The 10853-nt window shown below is 37.1% G+C and overlaps 1 long non-coding RNA gene across 4 annotated transcripts; it reads right to left on the bottom strand.

The window, feature by feature from the left end:
- Positions 1–2622: 2622 nt before the first annotated feature.
- Positions 2623–10645, bottom strand: LOC121399996. Of its 4 annotated transcripts, none has more exons than XR_005965444.1 (3): positions 7871–10645; positions 5815–6231; positions 2623–4147 (listed from the first exon to the last, which is right to left on the bottom strand). It is a non-coding gene; the product is annotated as an uncharacterized LOC121399996 (long non-coding RNA). The 4 variants fall into 4 exon arrangements; XR_005965445.1 differs by having other exon boundaries at positions 5938–6231; XR_005965446.1 differs by lacking the exon at positions 2623–4147 and having other exon boundaries at positions 5049–6231; positions 7871–8060; positions 8578–10645.
- Positions 10646–10853: the final 208 nt, after the last annotated feature.

Here is a 10853-nt window from a genome sequence, read left to right as displayed (position 1 = left end):
GCTTGATCACACCGATAGTGTCTGCCCGAGACAGTCTGTTACACCCATTGGGTATCTATTTAGATCGTATTCTACAACCCGTGGTTTGTTCTACTACAACATACCTAAGAGATACACCTCATTTCATTAACACTATTAAGAATATTAATTTACTTGAGGGACGATCATATTTACTGGCTTCAATAGATGTTGTTAGCCTATATACCAGCATTCCCCACTGTGACGGTTTGGCTGCTGTTGAGAGGTCCCTTTCGAGTTTTAATGAATATGAAGGTCCACCGGTAAGTTTTGTTGTGGAAATGTTACAGATGTGTCTGCAATTTAACTACTTTCGGTTTGAAGATGATTTTTATCAACAACTATCTGGTACCGCCATGGGGGCCCCGATGGCACCCTCATATGCGAATCTTTTTATGTACCAGTTTGAAATGCAACACATCTTGTCCCATTATTCACAAAATATAATTCTTTACAAAAGGTTCATCGATGACGTCATTCTGGTGTGGTGTGGGGATGAAACAAGCTTTACGAACATGGTGGGATCATTGAACCAATGCTCTGATCATATTAAGTTCACCTTTAACTGTGGCACTGAAATTGACTTTTTAGACCTGCATCTTAAATTGGCTAACACAAAAATTGACTTTTCCTTATATCGGAAGAAGACCGATCGCAACACATTGTTACATGCCAATAGTTGCCATGCTCCGATGTTGAAAAATTCTCTTCCAGTGTCACAGTTTTGTAGGGTGTTGAGGAACAATTCAGATACATCCATCTGTGAAATACAATTGACCCAAATGAGGGAACGCTTCCTACAGAGAGGCTACAAGGCGGATTTACTTGACGCTGCAGTAGAGAAAGCTAAACAGAAGGTCCAATCCCCAATCATATCAGACAGTTCGACTAACCCCCTTATTTTATCAACTTGCTTTAACAGTCTCTCAAACCCTATCGCTAGAGCCCTTAGATCCAATTGGAATATAATTATGGCTGATGAACGCTTGAGACAGCTATGCCCTAGACCGGCGATGGTCGGTTACCGTAGGGGCTCTAACCTTAGGGATCTACTCGTCCATACTGATCCTGTTAAAGCTTATAAGAAAGAAAAACAGGAGACGTCTTGGCTATCTGCAACCAAAAAGTTGGGATGCTTTAAATGTCCATCCTGTCTGTCTTGCCGATATATGACTCCCACAGATAGTTTTGTACATCCAAGAACAGGACATAGATTCAAGATCCGCCATCATATTACCTGTACAACTACTCACGTTATTTATTTAATTACTTGCCCGTGTGGCCTGTCATATGTCGGCAAGACTGACCTTATGCTTAGATTACGTATGGACGCCCACCGTTCAGCCATTAATACAGCATATAGGGATTCAAGGAGCACTAAACCCGTCGCAAAGCACTTTTTGGAAGCTGGTCATAGATTACCCATGTTTAAATATGTAGCAATTGATCATATCCCAATGCCCAAACGAGGCGGTGATAGATCACGTCTTTTATTACAGCGGGAAACTTTCTGGATAAAAACTTTAGGTACTTTGACACCCGCAGGGCTAAATGAATATTGCTCCTATAGCTGCTTCCTTGAACAGAGGTAGACTGTTACTTGTGTATTATATGTATCTTTTTATGGTTTTGTGCGTCTTATTGTTTCAATATTCTGTATTTTGTAACTCTCTTTATCGCCATGATGATATCATGCATATTTTTAGTGATATTACTCGCAGCATGGGAACACTTATCTTCTCACCCTATCCTGAGTAACCCGAGTTAATGCATTTGTGTGAGTTAGGTACACATAGAGGTAGTGATGTCACAGATTGGGCAGGGCTTCACAGTCTTTAAATTTTACCATTCATTTTAAATCTTACATTGATTAAGAAACACATCTTGATAAAGGTTGTAGACCACAACCGAAACGTCGATGTATAACCGATGTAACTAATTTGAGTAAAGAAGAAACGGTGTGCGTGCCGGGTGATGTTGTGATGGCTGATTCAGTTAATGTCTTTAAGAATGGCTTGGATGATTTTTTGGACAGACATAATATTAAAGGCTATTGTGATACTAAACTCTATAGTTAATATAGGTATGGGTATATAGAATTTTAATTAAAAGTAGGGAGGGGTGTGTGTATGGATGCTGGGTTTTCATTTGGAGGGGTTGAACTTGATGGACTTTGTCTTTTTTCAACCCAATTTAACTATGTAACTATGTATGTGCTATTCTCTGGTTATATATATATATATATAAAGCTGCAAAAGAACCGCACTCACAGGACTTGTTCAAAGTGTACAAAAATAGAAAATCTTTATTTCGACGTTTCGGCTCTAAACTCAAGCCGTCTTCAGGAAGACGGCTTGAGTTTAGAGCCGAAACGTCGAAATAAAGATTTTCTATTTTTGTACACTTTGAACAAGTCCTGTGAGTGCGGTTCTTTTGCAGCTTTGTCTATTATTTTTAACCAGCACCTGGGCAGTGACCAACGAGGATTTTTGAGTGCACCGGTTTGTGGCTAGATATATATATATATATATATATATATATATATATATATATATATATATATATATATATATATCCAACAAAGAAGGTCCGCACTCTCAGGACTTAAATTGAAAAAATGTTTTTATTAACTAAACGACTAACGTTTCGGCCTCTCCGAGGCTTTTCTCAAAGTGACAATAGGCAATCAAAGAATGCATTATATACCTATGATGGCGGGAAAAAAGGACTCAATTGGCTAACGTCATCATCATCATCATCATTATGCGTCAAATAGTTAAATTACATAAAAAATTTGTATTAATACTTAACAAAATTAATACAAAAATAAATACAGCAATATCAACAATAATGTTAAAACCCCCTATTGGGCGAACCACACACAATTAAAACTAAGCTAAAATAATGTATTTTGTAACGATTATTGGTCTTCATTGTAACTCTCTGAAATTCACAGCACAAATGGTTACTAATGTTACAAATACCTACAAATGAGTCAAGTTCAAAGGTCTGTATTAGGAACCAATCTATTTATACTTAGATAGTAGGTGTGGTGAAGCGGTACATGGAAAAGATCAAATTTACATTATCTGGATCTAGAAAAGGTAATACCTTATATAAAATACCAATTAGTTAAGCCATTAACCCGTCAGTGCTACACCAAATTAACCTGTGCGGACCCAAAGCATCCAGAGAGTCTAGCCACCTAGTGTGCATATCTGAGGCAAGGAAGCTTTGTTAAAAGAAAGAAAAGGATTTTTTCAAATGTGGTGTTCACCCTACAAGTGTCCAAAAATATCTACTATTATGTGTAATAATGGATCAATAAAATATATTAATAAAATATACATATAAAGTGTATCAAGCCCGTCTAGAAATAAGGCTAAAATGTATACCCAGTCAGGCCATTTATGTGCACAAAAAATACCATCACAGAATATATATAGGGATCTATAAAAAATGAAAAATCAAAAACAAAAAACAAAGTCATGATAGTGATATGTAAAGGGTCACCGAAACTTGATCTAATGTCCATATAAGTGTAGACAAAAGATGTAGTCATCCGGACATCGAAGGGAGAAGGCTTGCAATCTTGGTCATGGGGGTGATTGTATTAACATTTTTTTTTAATTTAAGTCCTGAGAGTGCGGACCTTCTTTGTTGGATGAATATTTCAAAAATTTCGGACACTGCACCCAGGCAAGGCTGAACCGTTTGACGAGAGTGCCGGCTCCTCCATTGAAAAAAAAAAAATATATATATATATATTATATATATTTTTTTTTTTTTTTTTTAAAGAAACTGCATAATTGTCCTGTATATTCTCTTAATATGCAGCATGACTCTTTATAGAACCCAAAAATCTTTTGAGTTTAAAACTACTACATTTACCAATTTCTTCATGTCCATGTCTACATCTTTGTACAGGCTATTATTGTTCATGTTTATCCAGGCAGCATAATTTGCTGTGGCTAAGTTGCCATTCGGCTACATGGTCTGTACACAAGATTCATTCTCAGATGTCCGGAAATAGATTTCTCCAAAGCTTGCTTCTCCGTACAAGATTTTTTTCCAAGCACCAGTTTTTCAATTTGTGCACAAGCTCCAGTCACAGAACTGATTTATGATTCTGAAGAAAAGATAAAAAGAATAATTTCTTCTAAACATTAAGTATTCACAACTGCCTACTACATATTTTCAGAATTACAGCATCATTTGGATTCACGGTTTAGAAGATGTTTATGTAGGAATGAACATCCAATAGGCAAGAGGTGATGTTCACATTCCATGTGCTACATATCTTATAAATTGCATAACTGGCACTTATTTTTTACAGGTATGGAACCTGTTATCCAGACTGCTTTCTGGGGCTTTCCAGATAATGGATCTTTCCATAGTTTGGATCCTCATACCTTAAAGTGATACAGACACTAAAAAATGAATTTTAGCATATGAATGTGCATTGATTGTTACCTATAGGTCATGTTGATAATTTTTTGCCGAGAGGTTTGTTTTTGTATATAATTGTTAGTTGAAGTTCCTAAGCCTGACACTCTGACACTCTGACTTTGCCAACCTGACTGTCCCATCTCAGCCTGTTAGTTACAGTTTCTAATGCTAACGGACTCCTGCTGCACAAATATGGCAGCCCTCTCATACAGGAACATGGGGGATCAGACAGGTAATGTAAAAGCATCATGCAAATACTTTATGGCAAAGTTAGAAGTAGCTTGCAAAGCCAATATTATAATCGATGTAAAAAAACATTAAATAAACCCAATAGGCAGGTTTTGCTTCCAATGAGGATTAATTATATCTTAGTTTGGATCAAGTACAAGCTACGTATTACAGAGAAAAAGGAAATAAATTTTTTTAAAAATTCAATTATTTGATTAATGTAGTCTATGGGAGACGGCCTTTACATAATTTGGAGCTTTATGGATAATGGGTTTCCGGATAACAGATCTCATACCTGTAGTAAGAAAAAGGAAAAAAACTTGGAAATGATATTCAGCAATTATGGAAGGAAACATGTGGAGGAAGAATTTAATTTGGTAGATATATGCATACAAGATGGGAGCTTCACCCTAACATTCATAGATTCCAGTGTATTAGTGGCCTCTAGTAACAATCAGAGTAGTCAGCTGCTTTTCTTAGTTTACATATAAAATGCAGGTTCCCTCAGCTTTATTCCCAAAGCAATAAAAACACTTATTGATTTCAAAATGGATAAGAACATCAATGATAAATACACGCATTAGACTTACTTCAATTTCTGGCACATTTGTAAACAGAAATACCAGAACACAAAGCAAGTGCATTAAAGATTTACAAGGAACAAGAACGCATAAAAGTGTTTTAAAGGAACGTCAAGATAATGTACTATTGCCCTACACTGGTAAAACTGGCATGTTTGCTTCAGAAACAACTATGGTTTATATAAAGAAGCTTGTATGTAGCCATGGGAGCAGCCATTCAAGTTCAGGATACACAATAGATAAATCCTGAAGAACCCCATTGTATACTAAAGAAATTATCTGTTACCTTGTATATCCTCAGTCTTTTCTAATTTTTCAGCTTTGAATGGCTGCCCCATGTCTACACGGCAGCTTGTTTATATAAACTATAGTAGAGTTTCTGAAGCAAACACCCCAAATGTACCAGTGCAGAGCAACAGTATATTATATTTTAATTACTTTAATACACTTTTTTTTTTGGTGTTATGGTTCTTTTAAAGATCCAAAGAGGAGAGAGGTCAAATTTCCCAGAACATCAATTTTCACATGGCCAACTTACATCCTTTCCATTGAGAGCTGGGTTGAGAAACGCTGGTACATTTCTAACCAGTTCAGTATGGGCCACGCTTAATAAATATATTTGTTTAAACAAAAATGGTTTATAAAATAAAAGAAATATTACATATTGTTGGAAACCTCTCTCTAAAAGACAGTTCAAGCAATTGCTGAGTGGTGTTGCTGTGATGTCACAAAACCTGTAGCAATGTCCCGCTCTCCCCTATGCTGAATGTAAAGCATCCTTCAAAAACCATCTGGTTGTTCTCCATGTATGTGCAAACCTGCTCTTAGCAGTCAGCTCTGTGCACTCTGTTTCAAGATAAAATACAGGCAAAGGGAATCTGGAAATATTTGTAGAAAGCAAAGGGCATGGCTTCAGAATGATGGCTTGTACTTGGGTTCTACAGCTATTCTCCATCTGCAAAGAAGCATAAGTATAGAAAAGCTGATCAATAGCCACTTAGTTTTTTTTTTCTTCTGCATCTATCCCTGTTCCCTCATTCCCTGGCAGACATGTAGAAATCATTCTGTTTTCTTTACTGAAAGGTAATATGGCAAGCACAGGGACCCAAACCCTGTCTTGTCCCCCATGTAATATGCCAAAATACATACAAACGTATAGCGGCAGGAGTGCACTCGTAAAGGGATAGTAACACAACAATGTGCAAACTGTTTTCATCCTACAGTGTCAGTCTTGTACTGTATATAGCATATCATTCTCAAATTATATACTAATATACTGTATAAAGATGCACAAAAAATTGCTTGGGTTTAACACAGAGACCCTGTTTTTTGCTCATAAATCAGTACATGGTCTTGTATTTAATGCTATAGACACACATGTGGAGTACCGCGCGTGGCTTCAGCGTGGCCCTCTTTGCTTTTTTTTTTTTTAAAAAAAAAAAGCTGACCATTAGCGGAAGTGCCATAGCCTAAATGGGAAACCACTAGTGTATTTATGCATCGTCTTTTTATTTTTAAACGAGCTAAGGACCTGGAAACTGCGGTGGTTCTCTGATTCCAGTGTAAGGGCTGATTCTGGCCCAACACATGCAGCCTTTTTATTTTCCTGCACCTAGAAGCACTGTGTCAGCTGGATGCAGGTACTGAAATGAAAGCTCTCGTGTTTGAGTGCTGAAGTCCACTGCATGTGCCTGGTCGACACAATGGTTCTGGGTGCAGGAAAATAAAAAGGCTGATTCCAGCGTAGGGGCCGATTCTGGGCCTACTTTTTTCTGCAGGCCAAGATACTAATGATGTGCGGGTTGGGATTTCCCAGCTAGGGGTGGGCAGAAGACAATTTTAGAGGTAGCTGCTCAAAGCCCCCCTTATCATTGCACCCTAGACAGCTGCCTCTTCTGCCTACCTCTAGTTCTGGTCCTGCATATACAGAGACAGATACAGACACCCACATATACAGACACATGTACCATATACAGACATGCACACAACATATACAGACACACACATATACAGATAAATACAGACACACACAGGCCCGTCTCAGACGCTCCTTGTGTCAGCAGCATCAGTCCCTCCATTCACAGAAAACTGCTTCTTTCCTAACCCCTCCCCCAAGACTCTTTAAGCATGGGTAGCTCAGTCTCTGATTTGAGTCCTGCTATCTCCTGACCCAGCCCCTCCCTTCCAGAGGTTTCTACAGGCAACACAAACTCCTCTCTCCTTCTGCAACACCCCCCTTCTCCACCCAGACTGTGTAAACTTCAGATACTGGCTGTGGATAAAGATTGACAGCACTGACTACCAATCAGAGAGTGGTATGCAAATTAACCCAACCTCAGAAGTGGCTAGAGGCAGTTAGAAGAGCTCTAGAGCGTGTGACTATGAAAACTTCAATATTTTAAAAACTATACAAAATTTCGAATGCATTACATTTACAGATTTTCATAACTTCATGTGCTGATTAATTTATGTGATTATAGATTTACTGATAGTCTGCAAATATATTATTTAGTTAAGACCAATAAAACAAAACTGAAGTTTATTTTACCAAAAATCATTGCTGATAAGGTTAGTGTCTTAATATTTAAAAATACCTTAAGTAGTTTCCTCCCATAGCACCAGGCAAGAAGCAGCTCTTCATCTAACCAGACTATACACACACTATGCAGGACATTGTTTTTCGTGTAGAATGTAATGGTTAATGTTCTTCGTGTAGAATGTAATGGTTAATGTTCCATATCTCCCATCCGAATAAAAAGCTCCAAAAAGATCCACGTAGATCACCTGTGAAGCAAGAACAATGTGTAAGTAATATATATCGAAGAGATTAGCATGAAAGTCTTCCAAACCAGCATCATCACACCCAAGAACAAGGGAAAAGATAGTGAAAGATGGGGGAAGGGAACATATAAAAAGTTGCACAGCATTGCCAATAACTGAATATTTTTTCCCCTTCGCTTTATTGCAAAATGCAGACTTAATTTGCAGGCATTAAAGCAACTTGGAAATCTTTTTATAATAATTACATTAAGAGTGGAAACGGTTACAAATGACCTATTTTATATAGACTGGCTTTTAAAGCTTTGTGGCCATGAAATATTACACAGTCTGCTTTCAGTTTATATGGACATTTAAAGCTTACCATTTATGGCCTGCACAGTTTACCCAGCACTGACAGGGCTGTAAAATCCACAGCACGGCCAACGGGTACATTACATTGTCATCAGTAGTGATTAAACTGCACAGATGATTTCTGTAGATGCATTAACGTGTGGAGAGTGGTATTAGGGAATGCTTTTACCTTGTTTGCGATGCATGATTTACAGATCCTGAGTGTCTTGGCGGGGTTTTTCTTTTCTTTATAAAGGTTTAGGAACCTTGCCATTTCTACGATGTCCACAGCCCAGTGGGAAATCTCCGGCCTTTAGCACATTAAACTACAAGTAACTTTTTTTTCCTCTTTGGTTTCTCATCTAGTTAATTTTTTTCATCTTCCATACCAGCTTTTTGTCATGCTACCACCCACCATTAAGCCTCCTAGGAAAAAAAATCCTAGGAGGGACTGAAAAATGTTTGCATCTGGGTCTTTTAGAATGAAAAACATGATGTCTTTTACAAACTAATGAAAGGTCAACCAAATGTTTTATAGAACGGCAATACAGAGGACACTGGCTAAAGCCCAATCAATGGGACAAAATAACCAAAAGCCTAACATTTCTCCCAGGGAAAAGCAAAGAAGACCCTAATATAAAGTAGAATAGACAGCTGACTTGGTGGTGCAGTTTGATGCAATTTTGGATAAGCATAAAATGTCACCTTGCAGGGATATTTTATTTATTTTTTTAACCGGACAAAGACCAGAGGATCCATTTACAAGAGCATCTGAAGGGAGGCTTTTTATCCTGTGACATAAGTTAATTTATTATTTAAAAAAGAAATAGAAAAAAAAAACAGATTTATTTGATATCACAAAGTGAATAAACAGCACATTTATGCTTTATTAAGATAAAATGCAAAGAAGCTTTTAGTTGACAAATGTCTGCAAACACATTAAAAAGAACTCACCTATTTAGGCAGGTTGTAGGTACACTTACTGAATGTACTTTGTGCATATATAGGTTAATAACCTATATACAAATATTAACTTTTTTACTGCCATTAAACTTGAGCAAAGCAACAATGTTTCACTCATATCAATGTACCAAAGTGGGGGAAACATTTTCCCAGAAAGTAATGAATGCTTACAATTAAGACATGTCTGTAGATGGAGAATGTCAGTATCCCAAGTTTTCACATTGTTTAAATGTGCAAAAAAAACATGCTGAATGAAATAGTAGCTTCTGCTCAGGTAAATAGATTTACATTAATATTTAGCACAGGAACACCAATGCCATATACACCACATGAAGGTGTGGAAAATTAAGACCACCATTTTCCTTATAAATTTTACACAACTGGTAAATTTCTGGAAAACAGCACTTTCAAGTGCAACTAACTTTCAAACATATCTTTCACAGTCTTCCACATCTTCCACACAAAAATAGCTATTTTCAGTTTTTTTTACCTTTTTGCAATAGAAATCTACTATAAATAGCACCCCATAACGCACAAAGCAGGTTCAAGGGACACTATCATCAAAACTAAAAAGGCTTGATTTGTGGCTGAAAACAAATGAGTAATAGAGCAGACTGATTTGAAAAAATTTACATAAAGGTCAGAAAGTGTTTTGAGGCTTCAGTTTACTGAAGTTGTGATTACTCAATTCCTTGCTGTCACAAGTAGTTTTATGTTCTTAAAGACAGTCTTTATCACAATCGTCATTCTCCATAAAAATCAAACTCTGGTTTGCGGAACTAGAACAAAGGATGGCCTTAACATGATAGTAGCATATAAAAACTATACAAAGGGAGAGATAAAAGCTATTATGTGTGATATGAAACCTCTGTTCCAAATATAACGTCAGGGGAATTTCTATGAAAGCATCCCTTTACTTGGGTACAGCTTGTATTTAAAAAGGATTCTGTCATGATTTATATGATGTAGTTTTTATTTCTAAATTACACTGTTTACACTGCAAATAATTCACTCTACAATATAACATTTAACTCCTGAACCAACAAGTGTATTTTTTTTTTAGTTGTAATATTGGTGTGTAGGCAGCCATCGCAGGTCATTTTGCCTGGTCATGTGCTTTCAAAAAGAGCCAGCTCTTTAGGATGCAACTGCTTTCTTACAGGCTGTCGTTTCTCCTACTCAATGTAACTGAAGGAGTTGCAGCGAGATCTGGATTTTACTATGGAGTGCTGTTCTTAGATCTACCAGGGAGCTGTTATCTTGTGTTAGGGAGCTGCTATCTGGTTACCTTATTGTTAGGCTACTGGGGGGTGTTATCACTCCAGCTTGCAGTAAAGAGTGACTGAAGTTTATCAGAGCACAAGTCACATGACAGGGAGCAGCTGTGAAACAATATGTCTAGCCCCATGTCAGATTTGAAAATTAAATAAAAAATAAATAAATAAATCAGTTTGCACTTTTGAGAAATGAATTTCAGTGCAAAATTCTGCTGGAGCAGCACTA

Source organism: Xenopus laevis, chromosome 2L, assembly GCF_017654675.1.
Source record: "Xenopus laevis strain J_2021 chromosome 2L, Xenopus_laevis_v10.1, whole genome shotgun sequence".
In the NCBI taxonomy this organism is placed as follows: Eukaryota; Metazoa; Chordata; class Amphibia; order Anura; family Pipidae; genus Xenopus; species Xenopus laevis.
Note: the sequence above shows the minus strand (reverse complement) of the source record. Positions and strands in the feature narration are given on the sequence as shown.